The sequence below is a fragment of the Haliaeetus leucocephalus genome, unplaced genomic scaffold (genome assembly GCF_000737465.1).
Source record: "Haliaeetus leucocephalus isolate CR32 unplaced genomic scaffold, Haliaeetus_leucocephalus-4.0 Scaffold556, whole genome shotgun sequence".
NCBI classification, from domain to species: Eukaryota; Metazoa; Chordata; class Aves; order Accipitriformes; family Accipitridae; genus Haliaeetus; species Haliaeetus leucocephalus.
Window position 1 is genome coordinate 2,356,102 of NW_010972992.1, and position 13,487 is coordinate 2,369,588.

The window sequence follows — 13,487 nt, forward strand, 5'->3', positions numbered from 1 at the left end:
ATTTTGAGAGTGGCATGTTATTAGTGGCACTTAAAAGTCCCACAAAGCCTTCACACAACTTGGGTAAGAGGAAGGTATTCTTCAGGAACTCAGGATATATGTCACCTACCTCACCACAGTTGACCCAACCTACTTCTCTTAACGTCACCCGTTCTCAATTTCCACTTGCTTACTGAAGACACAGTTTCTTAACAGACCTCCAGACAAAACATTTCTACTGAATTCTTGCCTTTAGACATGGAGAGGCTTATAAACCTCTGCTCACTGAGAAGGTGATTAGACAGGCTGTCTCCCAGTCTGGGCTGCTCTCGAAGCCAAGCTCTTTGAGGTTGCAGGACTTAATGAGCTTAGTGTTTACTTGATATGAGGCCATTTTCCACCATTCCTCTGTTTCATCCAGCACAGAGCTCCTGTGGAGGAGTAGGGAGTTCAGACAGAAATTCTAAATGAAGTTTTATTACAGCTCAAGTCACTGAAGGATTTAGAGATCATAGGAAGCTCAAAGACTGAAAATATTAGCTTAGATGAAAGCTCCTTAATAAGTTTCCTCTAAAGATGTTTGGCTATCTAGAATCTCCACTTAAGCATCTGCTATAGCCTTCCCATGGTAGTACCACAGGGAAAAATGTTATTAATATGTCTATAGGAGTAGTTATGTTTGTTTAGCTTCCTTTGCCTGCATCTGCTCTTCTCTTCAGAGTCTCCGCTGTACTTAGCTTATTTCCAAAAGAGAAAACCTCTCAGAAAAGCCACAGGTCTCTGGTCATCTAGGCACTCTGTGATGAGGTTCAAATGAGAACAAATAGTGCTGAAAAAAAATCAGTTGTATAAATGTGTAGTTGCACAGAGGCACAGCTGTATACTTTAATTCCATTCATACTGTAAGAAATAGTGTTTAAAGGCTGAGTATGAGCAGATGTTATTCAATGCAGAAAAATACAGAAAACCAGAAAGTTACTATAGGTATGCAAATTGCAAAAATTAAAACAGGCAAAGTGCTGAACTTCCTTTTGACTCCCACCCGTCATGTCCCCTAAGCCATACAGCTCCTTAGGATGAGGGACACAGGACACAGGAATAGCTGGCGTTCATTAATGGTCCCCTGGCCAGGATACTATATGCTGATAACATCAGGCAACAGGACCTGACCCAAAATTATGCAAACCTGCAAGTAAACTACTAGTCATGCAGCTGTTACAGTTCATGGCACCCAAATATGCTCTGCCAGCCCAAAGTAATAAACCATACCACATTTGCATTATATTTTGCACTGAATTGTCACCTGATAAATGAGGTTATTGTAAGCCAAGATATACCTAAAGCCTTTCCAACACCAGTGTCACTGGCAGAACCAGTAACACTTCAGAGAAGCTATGCTTGTTCCCTTTTTTCAATAGGCACTAGCAATCTGATGAGTTACTACCTACAAGTATTTTGCACTTATTTTTAAATTATATCTTTACATATGCATTTCACTATATACACTTACAGAAATTTACAGGCTTTATTCACAAGTTTTGACAACTCTCTGTTGCTAGTTACCTGATACTTAACCCATACTCCAGTTTTTAAGAGGGTTTACACAAACCTGCAGCTCTACCCATTTCAAAAGCTAAGCCATTCCACTTGAAAGGAGGTAAAAGATTTCATCTAAAGCTCCCAGCCTTACAGTCAGCAGGAATTTGCTTCTATTTGTCACAAAGACCTGCAGATTTAATTCCCTGGTCTTCACAGCTTTGTTCTGATAGCTTCTGCTCATTTGACTATGTTATTGCTGAGCACAAACAGAGTTAGGCAGTTTCTCCAAAGAGAAAACCAGGCTGGTTTCACTTCTGTATTGTATTTCTATATTAACACTACTCCGAGCTAACTCCTGAACCAAGAGAAACCAGCTGAGGTAGTTCAGTGCTATGGCACTGAATTCTCCCTATTTTAGCCCTTTCTGGGAAATAAGCCACTTGGGCCACCAAATCTTTCCCGCCAGCAAACCAAATGTAACGCTTCTACTCAAGGCTTGATTGTGCTACCTACCCCCCTTCCCATCTGTGATGCCAGCCAAGAAGAACTGGGTGACCTAAAAATTACTTCAGTAGTTAGGATTAAGGTAAAAAAGCCACACACATGTAGTAAGAGCATTCATTATTTGGCCTGTGCTGCCCATGTTTGGCCCTGAAATGCCACTGTCTTTAAGACCCTGCAGCTGGGTTGTAACAGATAAAACAAACATCTTTGAGCTGCTTCTCACACAAGTTTTGGTCAAGACTGGCATCTGAAAAGTTATCCAAATTTAAAGTACAAGCTGGCATCTCAATTTTCAGAGAACAGAAATATAAGCTAAAAAAACCTGAAGGGACACCAAAAATAGAAGAATTGCTCAACTTACACAATTTGAAGCAATCACACATCAGATCACTTTGGTCGCTGGTCAGTTTACAAGCAAAATATCTTCATAAATTAATCCAGGGCCAGAAGTACACAACCAGCAAATTACTTTTTTTTTTTTTCCTTCCTTTTATGTTGCAGACATACCCCAGGTTGTAAATCATATTATTTCCTGTCAGTTCTCCCAACAGGAATGTCTGACTAATGTTTCAGCTTTGTGGTACTAAAACACTAAATTTTTTTAATTGAAACAGATACACAGCTTCCCCTCCTGCTTGTCATTTTAATCCTTGCCAACTTCCAGAGCTCAAAAGGCAGAAGACTCCCTTTTCAAATTACACAATAGGATAGTATTACTGCTAGAAACTTTAGCAAAGGGTTGAATTATTGTAACCCCTATGTAATAAAAAGTACAGTAGTATGTTAAGTCGCAGGATTCCCTTCTTGGCTGTCAGCATTCACTTTTTAGGATATCGGATGGGAAGGGGAATAACCCTGTACGATCTATGAATCCCAGACAAGTTCTGCACTCATGACGTTTCCATCAGTTGCACATATTCCTTGCAGTCTGTTTTTCTACATTATTTTTCCCTTGACTATTAACCCTCTTCTGGCAGATCCTATTAAAACCATTTGTAATGTACTTATAAATCACGGCTTCCTGACAGCAAGGTGTACTAGTGGGAGAAACAGGGATAGCATATTTAAGAAACAATCAAACGTAATAAAAGCTGAATATACACTATGCTGTGGATAGTCGTAAAAGAACAGGTCAAACATTACTAAAAGAACATGACACTGATGCAGACTACATTCTCCTCCTCTTGAGCTGCTTCTAGCTTTGTCTTCTCTGGTTAGGATGTGATCCAGTGGCTTTTATTATCTCAGATACTTATGACCATGTCATATGTTTAGTATCATGTTTAGCTCAGTTTGCTGTGTTCACATTACCACTGTGGTCAAGACCAAACAGACAGACCAATTGCCGAGGCTGCTCATTCCACAAATTGCAAGCGAGAAGGATTAAAGATCAAAATGAGAGCAAGAAGTGATGGATCGGAAGATTTTAGCAGAAGCTGCTGTACTTGGTCTCCCACAGCTCCCCTGTAACCGTTATTTACTTACAGACCAATTGTACAAGTCACTTCACAGCTTTTGAGTCAGCAAATCCTTCTCGGAGATGGTCTCCTGCAGAACATTATTTCTTTTATTCTACTCTGCTCTAACTTTTAAAACAATTGCATGCTATGGAGAAGCAATACTAGCCCCAATTAATGACTGAAAATGTTTTCATGGCTTGTTTTCTGAATTCAAGTCTAGGTGTTGTACACGCTGACAAATGCACCTGCATGCTTGTCAAAAATGAGAGGTCTACTCTCAACCTCAGAAACATTGACCAGCTTTTGTTCTACATTAGTCCAGTAATTTAATACACACTAACTTCAGAAGGACAAGTGCTCACGAGGGATCTCTTCTTTAAAGAGGTTCTACAGGAAAGGGTAACTTGTATGTCTGCTCCAAAGACTCACGCAGGGGAACTAAAATAATCTACGGGAAGGAGAGAAAATGAGGCAGCTTAAGTTTCATTGCTACCAGCACGCTGATGACATTGGATACTTCTCACCATTTCAGGCTGACAGCACAACTATGGCAAGTCCAAGACAGATTAAAGGAGTGGCAATGGTCATCTAGGGCCAACTACCAGAGATCTCCTCCATTCAAGCTCAATGAGCACCTCAAAGCTTGCGATCAGCAGTTTGCCAAATCCTTGTTTGTTGCTTTACCTCTAAACAGATGCTTTCAAGCATCCTTTCAATCACACATTGTATCTGAATTCGTCATTCTTACCTCCAAATCAGGTAAGCATTGTTCACTGTTCAAGGGACATTACCCAACATCCTAGCTCAACTCCAGAAATGATTATCAAATGAATTATAATACACTGAAGGCATTTCCATCCGTTAGTTTCTAAATAAACCAGAGCTGCTTGCATTACTTTATTAAGAAGCTCAATCTCATGAAACAACTATTTGTCAAGATGTTTTACATCTAGCAAGAAAAAACTAACAATCCCTCATAGTCTGGAGCAGGCCACTCGACTGTATTCACTATTTGCTTTTGAAGTAAGAATTCAGTATCTCCTGGAGTATGTTCAGCAGCTAGTTTGCACTCCTCATAGCTGTTTTTCGACTAGCTGCATTTCAGTTCCTGTTAGCACATCTACAAAGGTGTACAGTACACAGTGAAAAAATTAACATTTGCTTGGCACCTCCTTCCCAGCAAGCATGTATTTCAAGATGCTAGATACTTGCATCTATTTTCAAACCTAACTTAACATCTATCGCTTTAGACTTTATATATATAAAGTCCAATGCAAATCTCCGTCACCTGTCCAATGAAAAGAGCCACCACGTACAAACAGAAGAGCAGGGTGGACCAGCAACAAGGCTTTCTGGGAACAGGCTATTCATCTTGACCTTTTGGCACATCACTAATGATTTCTGCACCAGTGTTTGTCTTCTAGGTAACAGAAACAATGTTTTATTTATTAAACTTGTCATTGAACATGACAATGTAATTTACTAGCTTTCATCTGGTGCCAAGAATTCCTATGAAGCATAAAGTTTGCAAAAAGTCAGATCCCAATAAATCATGGCATCAAGTGAATATGCAATCTATTAGCCCCACATGAAAGAGTAAAATGGGGACAGCAGTAAAATAGCTACATAGAAAAATTGCACAGATTGCAAAAAAGCATCACTAACTTTTAATAAGTGGGATTAAAGACACTGAAGTTGACTGTAGAGCTGACCACCTTTGCCAATTAACATTACAAGATTTAATTAGACTTATGTTACTGCACAATAGGGTTTGGGTTTTTTTCCCCATTTTAAGTCTGGATTTAACACCAAATAACATTTTCTTTGTTAGATATAACTACAGATAGGAAATCTTAGCTAAACAAAGTGAAAAAAGAAACCGTTACAGCACAGCACTGAGATACGAGAACTTGTCCTGATTTTGCAAACACTTCGTAAGGAAGCCTGTAATGTCTGCCTAATAGTTTCCCTACCAGAACAGATGTTGGCTTGAGCACAACTATGCAGGCACCCCTAAAAGACAGACATCCAGACACAGACAGATTTACTGACAGTGTAACTATTCACTATTACTTAATACATCAAGTAACTTCAGATGCCCCTTGTTATTTCCTTGTGACTCAGTTCAGCACTATATTCCAAGCATTTTCTGTAGCTTCACAAATACTTTGGCATATACTAAGCTGTTGTGCAGGCAAGTAAGCCTTGCTTTCTAAAAACTGTGAAGCTACCTCCTAACCACCCTCCTTCCCCCATCGGCTCGCTCACACTGACTCACACCAAACAAAGACGACTTACTGCCCATGCAACAGGAAATCGTTCACAGGATCTTCTTCGTGACCTTGTCAGCCCTTTTGTAAAAACTCCCATGCAACTCACCTCTGCAAGATCCTTTCGTATAGCTCTTGGCTTCAACCCTGCAGATGTATCCCAAATTACTGATTAATACTCTCTCATCCTCAGCCTCCCACTTCATTACTTCGTTCCTTCTCTGTAAACCTCCTACTAACTGGCCAACTGGATTAGTTCAGTCATTGAAATAAGCTAATACAGTAGGTCTGTGTTGGTTCATAAGCCTGATGACCTGTTTCTCACAGTCACATTGTCTTCTTGCCTTCCATTCAAACATTACTGAGGAAGTGCCCAAATCAAGTCTCTAGAGAAGGACTGCTTAATTTTTACAGGGGTCAATTTTTTTTTTAATTGAAACCATAATCACTACAAATACAACAGCTCTTGAGATTCAACACTGCCAACTGTCATCCTGAACATCTGCACACATATGGTTTGTGATGCTTTCTTTTAATCCTGTTAATGCTCGATGATTTTTTCAAAATGCTCTTTTAATTCTACATACTGCTTGTTTCATGTTCGAATCAGCCTGGTCACAAAGGTTTCAGAAGAGGAACTGCTCAATTGAAACAGAAAATTCTTTTCTTGCAGAAACAGCCAAGTTTGGCAAGTTGGCCCTGGCCTGACAGATCCAGGTTCTCCTTCCAGTGAGCTGCAACCTAGATTTTTTCATATGAGAAGTTATTTACATCAAAAACATTTGAGAAAGATGCACATTATTATAGCAGCAGGGAGGCATATACTCTATTACCAAAGTGACAACAAACACTGATGTGCTTACTGAAAGCATACCCAACACAAACATTCAACATCACAAATTCAGTATAATGCTTTAAGCCAGCCTGTTTGTAGAGCCCCCACCACCCCAGGAAAGCTGCCGCCACACTGACAGCTGCCCAGTTTAATATACAAACTCAGCACTTTCCAGCGTCCTGAAGTCTAGTAGCCAGGGTTGTAAATTCACGAGATAACTCTGGCAAGTAATCAGATGCCTGGCAAGGCAGAGAGGAGAGACAGAGAGGTTATCTAATTAGCCCTCATCCCTGAGTGTTCTCCAATTGCCTAAAAGGTCAAAAAAGTAGGTTAATATGCCTTTCGCTTGTGTCTAGCAAGACATACCTCGCTGACTACTCTGCAAACCTTGCAGGACAGTTCAGTTTCGTCCAAGGGATTCAGCACTAAGGATTTCAAGTTTTAAACTAGAAAGGTAATGGTTCTGCGTACATACAAGGCATAAGAATATCACATCTCCACCTAACAAGATATTCATGCTCCCCAGAATTCCTTCCTTTGCCATAATTTCCAGACTTGCCTATTCTTTCAGTCTTTTTAGGCTTTCCTTCCTGCTTCTGAACACGTCTGACCCACCCTCGAGTCAAAACTGCAGACAGACAGTGAGCGACCTAATAATACCTGTAAGTTCTGCAAAACTTTTAATAAATTTAAGTAGTAGAGACAGTTTATGCAGGAGCAGTGCTTCACATAACACACACGTGCCAGTTTCAATCCCTGTCACAGTTCTCCTTTAATTTAATACCAAGCTAATACTTATTCCATTTGGCCAGTTTTCACCTTACCAAGCTCTGAAATAGCTCTGCCTGTACTAATGGCTACATGAAAGCTGTATTTGACCATCCAGTGAAACACTGCCAATACTGAGCCAAGATCATGCCTGTTCTTAGCGTTACATCCAAAACTCTCCATGATGACCCCTAAATGTGCACAGTGGCAGGACTCAGTGGATAAATACAGCTATTAACTGCTGCAGTCAGCATAATGCAGCTGATATTTTACCTCATTCCTCCATTTCATGGCTCTCTCCTCCTTTGAATTAACTCACCAGAAGACCCATCTCTTGTTTCTTGAGCCCGTCTCAAATTGCAAGCACAGGCTATCAGCCAGCCACCAATCACCCTTGCTAGCAGCAAGCTTTTTTTAAATCCTGATATTTACCAAAGCAAAAATAACTGGGGAAGGCAGGTAACAGGACATCACTTTCCAACTCAGCAGTTTGTCTAATGGAAAAGATAGAAAGTATCACCTGAAGAAATACAAACAAAATTCCCTCAGAGAATAGAGGGTATTTTATTTATGGTGGCTTTGATTGGTGGCTTAAGGCAACCACTAAGCTTATGTCTTCAATACAGTCTCAACCCTCTTTCCTTCCACACAAAATCCTCTTACTTCAGCACTCTTTTCAGTCTTGTTTCAGCTGATGCTGCTAAAGTTGTTAGATCCTGGGTTCTACTTTCACCCAGGCTGGTAACCCTCTCACTTTGCAACAAGGACGTGATTGAAATTCCAAGTCAATGCACCAGGAAAGAACTCGGCTCCACTTTCTGTAACAAAAAGACATGGAGGACATCCTCTTCATACTCAGGGAAACAGCACGAGTAAGGACATGCTCTGTGGCATGGCTGCAAACACTTTGAGTAAGGTCTCATGGGTTTAAACTGAGAGTCAGGACTCCTAAGCCAAGCCTGCGCTGAAAAATAACACTGGCTACGCTGAGGAAATATAAACTAGCATGGTTTCATTTGCATATAGCAGGAATAAAGTAGGTAATTTATAAGAAGGGCAGCCAGATAAGTCAAGTGCGTGCAAATACATTTTGTAGTCCTTCAGCCTAACTTGGAAGCGGCAGCACAAAGAGCACGAGCTCAAAGCATGCTGCACATTTTCCCTCTAAACCCTACAAGAGCAAGGTAGGGCAAAAGAACAGCACCAGGTAATACAAGAAAATTAATCTTACTGCTCGATGCCAAGGCTCAGGCCACCACTCTAGGAAATGCAGCACAAGATATTATCAAATGCAACTAAAGTAATTCTAAATAGAAGCCTATTTTGGGCACAAGAAATAGATCCTGTTTTCAATTCCTCACTCAAAACTTCTGGCTTTTTAGATGCAATGAAAAAGGACAGGATTGCCACTGCATTTGCATTACCCAGACAGCACCTGTTCTGGAAAATTACAACATTTTAATTAGGAAACAAGCAAAGCACCTTCCTCAAGTACACTGCATTCTCTTCCCATAATAAATCCTCTCAGCTCAACTAATAGGGAAATGTCTTTAAAACTTGCTCAACCAGCATTCACCCTCATGCCCCACAAAGGACGTTTCAAAAGCAAACAACTCATCTACCACACAGGCAAGAGCTCAAACTTCCCAAGACAACCTGTTTGGAAGCACCCCCGCCACCCTGCTTCAGGACATAAGACCCCCTAAGTGAATTTTGGCCACTTGATCAGGTCCAGGTGACAGGAACCCCATATTATTCAGCTCAGTTAAGCCACAACAGCTTAATATTCTCCAAATGCATTGCAAGTTTCAGTTGTTTCAGTTACAGTTCTCAGCCAGATATCCACTCATGGTATTTGGTCAATTCGCAAATTAATGTCAACATGAACGCCTCATTTGTGGACTATTAAGTATTTAAGAAGGCATTACACAAAAGTTGAAGAAAAAAAATCATTTTATACTCCAGCTTAAAGTGGCCACACTTCCATCGCACTGGCCTGAATCCTTGATCTTCATGTTCAAGTTAGAGAAACTTTTAAAATAACACAACCTATCAGCAAACAAACCTCAGGCTAAAGCCCAGCTAGAGAGAGCAGGAAGCTTGGGAAAAGCTTATGTTGTTCAGATGTATTAACTGCTCCTTCACACCACACAAGTTTCACCCACAAAAGAAATTCAAATTTGAAGTCTCCTGGTTTTATGTGAATTTTTTTCACCCTTCTTCCTGGAAATATCAAAGGATTAGGAAGAACTGAAGCATACACATGCTTTGGACCTTGCACATTAAGGAGAGACATAAAGATTTGGCTGAGGCTTTTTAAACTCTTCAGGACTCCTAGCATAAATCAATGGGAAAGTGGGAAATTACAATGCACAGTGACTTGAATAAAAATATGAATAAAAATAGAAGAACAACATCATTTTGATTATCTTACACTTCTGCAATCATGCCTTTTGCCTGGAAAAAAAGTCCTTAAACAACACATTGGATTAAAGTCGGGTAAAAAAGGGGTACTTAGCATAGAACTAAACTCCAGCTTACACTGCCTGTACAGGCACCTTCCAGAATTTCATGCTTCTCAACTAAAATTGCTCTCTCTTCAGCAGGCACTGAAACATACTCAGTTTTACTTCAACTTGAGGTGGCACTACTACAATGTGTACTAGCTCGGGGAGGGGGGGGGAACCCAACAAAACACTTCTCTACAAGTTTACTTATTAGAGTAAGGAGCCATTTGGACTTGACCAAGCATCCCTCCAAAGGGCAGGCAGGAGAATAAACACTGGCACCAGCATTCCCCATCCAAGTCTTCAGAAGTATCCACCTACCCAAAGCGGATGACTACGCAGCAAAGGGGAGCACTGCATGATCACACACAACCCCCAAGTTAATCAGCTATCCTTTGTATATGAAAGTCAACTGATAGAAAATGTAGCTGAAAACTGTAGAAGTAGAAAGTGAAGAGGGCAGCGATGTCTCCTTCCCAAAGAGAGTAATTTCTCTACTCAACTACTGTAGTAATGACTGAAAATAGTAATTCAAAGAGTTGAACTGCACTTTTCATTTTGTTTTACTCCCAGATGTCAACTAGTAACATATCAGCATATATATTTACCATGTGAGGAAATCCTGTTTGAACAACTTCAGCTTGAGAATGTTTTTCCTTCACTAATAAACCACAAGATTAAGCACCACTGCAATGGCAGTATTCCCTATCCCAACGATATCCTCTAACTTGATTATTTTGGGAATTTGCCTTTTAAGATAACATTTAGCTAAGCTCATATACTTGGCTAATAAAACATGGAATCTACAAAATAGCTTAAGTCAGTATTTCTCAGAAAGCACAAGGTGCAAAGGAATTGCTGTGGACACTGAAAACCTATCCTGAGCTCTCAGACTATATGGTAGGGTTTCAAAAGCGACACGATCAGTTTAGAAGAGAGATGGGCTCGGTGTTCAACCAGCTGGAAAAGCGCTACCTTTAGTTGTGCAGTTTCACAAATCATTGAGTATAGTTTTGGTAACAGTTGCACAAAACCAAGTTATTTATCAAGCACCAATGTGCTTGCCCAAGACAAACAACCCCTACCTTGACAATATTAGTTACTCTGAACAGCACACAAGGTTTATGTATTGAGTGTCAGTGTTGCATCACGCATCCTTGGCTGTGCTTCAGCGCTTTTTAGCTGCCTCACAAATTCTAAACGGATGATGTGCAGCCAGCGCTACACAAGACAGTTTGAATTTACGGTTGATTAAATTGTAAATTTTGCTAAAATTGTCCACCTTCTCCTGAAGAGTTGCCTAGCAGAAGAAATACTTGCTAACGTGATCACGACAGTTTACATAACCTGGAAAGAAAAATTCTTATTTTTTACAAAGAGTAAATGGATTCCATCTATTCATAACCCACAATTCCAGAAACCTCAGCAGATCCACTCTCCCAAGTCCTGCTTTGCCCTGAACAGTGCATTCACTTTATTTTTAGCACAAGAGACGGCATCCATCCGGGCAGTTTTCAAGCTTCATGTGTTGCCCTGCCCTGTTTCACCGAGCACCTGACTGAAATGCAGACATACTTCTGAAATTCTCACTTAAGCTCACCACGAGCAATTCAGACTTGAGGTGGTGCAGAGGAGACAAAGGTTCCCACCTCTCTGCTCTACATAGACATGTAGAGCCCCATGGTACCAAGAAGGTGTTTGACCTAATATCCCGTACCGTACCAGCTTCTCCCAGCTGTCGTGAAACTTGCTGTTGCCTTCAATGAAAGGGCCATTTCAGCATTTAATGCTGCACTTCAGTATTGTGTTTTCATATCCACCAAAATGAAGGATCCTGGAAGCACTCTAAACACTGGGTTTGCACTTAAGTTTGCACTTTGAAACTGGATGCTGCAACTGCACTGTCTGCATAATGCTAAATTAATTCTAAGAATCAGTAAAGTTTTAAAACATCACCACAGATTGTTTGCCTTCTGCAAACAAGATCAGTGATTTGTCCCGCATGCTCTTACTGGACCTAGATAATCCATGCTTAAGGTGCCACCTTCTTTGAGTGAGTCTTCAGATGCGTACACAGCCACCATGATATACCAATAGCAGTGGCTGCTGCAGGTTCATCGCTGAAGCCCACTCAACATCAGAGACTAACACATAGTGTTGAAAGATCTGATCAAATTTCTCCCACAGCCAGTGGTCTCTGTGACTAAATATGAAAAATCAGGAGAAAGCATAAGCTTATAGCACTCAGGAAATTTCTAAAGGATTTCTGCTCTACCTCCTCCAAAAGACTCATATGGTTACATTTAAACCCTGACTAGATTCTTCTTATAGCATGCTTTCCTATCCCCTTAAAAGAACCTGGTATCACCATTGTTATTTTACACGAAGCCTACTTGTTTTCCTTGAATTCTTTTCCTGTGAGGATTTTTGCTGTGGCAGAAGTTAGGATAATTTGTTGGAACCCTGATTTCGAATTCTATAGTCAGGTCTCACACATACAGATTTCAGTGTCTTAAAATAAGATACACAACTGAAATAAGATGCTCCATCCTGTCACCCCCCACACTCACAAGCCAGGCGCAGCATCTCATTTGTTCAAACAAGAACAGAGAAGCAGAACCTTGACCATTCTTCACCCTTCACCAGAAACTAAAGATCTTTATCCTACATAATAAAGGTGGCAGGATCACCGTGATCTTCAGCTCCGAAGAAACAACATAAGGTATCATCTCTGAAATTCTTATGGTTGAAGGTGAGAAGTAAAGGATTACACTTGCTTACTTAACCAGTCTTTATATTACTATATTACCAGGCACTGGGTTGCTCTTTTTTAAATCTAAATACATTTGAACGTTGGAAAACCAGAATCACAAATTCCCAAAGAACATAAAGTACCTCAGTGATTCCATACAAGTGATTACATCCACGGGGGTTACATTGCCTTAAATAGGCTCCGCAAAAGCACACATCCCTCCAGGCAGAGCTGGGAGCAGACCAAGGCCCGGGCCAGCCCCCGTTCTTATTGCTGCATTTGTTTAGAGCTGATGAAATCTGCCCCCTTTACACACAGTGCCAAAATGAAATCGAAAGGACCTGAGCTAATCCATTCAGCAAACACACAGCAAGATGGAGATTATTTCACATGACTGGAGAAACAAGAGGTTCTTCTCTGAAAAAAGGAAAGTTCTCATCCCCGCAGAAGAGTAGCACCCACCACTGCAACACTACCTGCTCTGACTGCGCTCGGTTTTCCTGTATTTTGCAGATTCCATTACATCTTAGCACACCTTAAAGAGCAAGTCCAGCTTCCAGAGGAAATGCCAGACCATGGGTGACAATTTGGGGTTTGTGAACAGCAGCAACGGCAGACTGGGCCCCCACCGCTCTTAAACGCTGCTGCTGCTGCTGCGTGCATTCGCTCGCTCCGTTTACAACTACATCAAGCGGTAACATTCGTCGTCCAAAGCGGAAGCATTCCCTCTGTAAACACCACCCCAGGTATCAGGCCCAGGAACCTGGAAGTAACAGGGCAGCAGAGCAGCCCGACGGGCCCGGACGCCCCGCAGCCCGCCCCGGGGCCCCGCGGAGCCCCGGGCAGAGCCGCTCCCCCCGCCGCCGCCCCCGA

General features: G+C 41.2%; 1 protein-coding gene across 2 annotated transcripts in view; it reads right to left on the minus strand.

Annotated features, from left to right (window-relative positions):
• The window catches only part of CAPZB (capping protein (actin filament) muscle Z-line, beta), a 62,577-nt gene that overhangs the window by 48,797 nt on the left and 293 nt on the right, over nucleotides 1-13,487 (minus strand). The gene's annotated exons all lie outside the window — the stretch shown is intronic.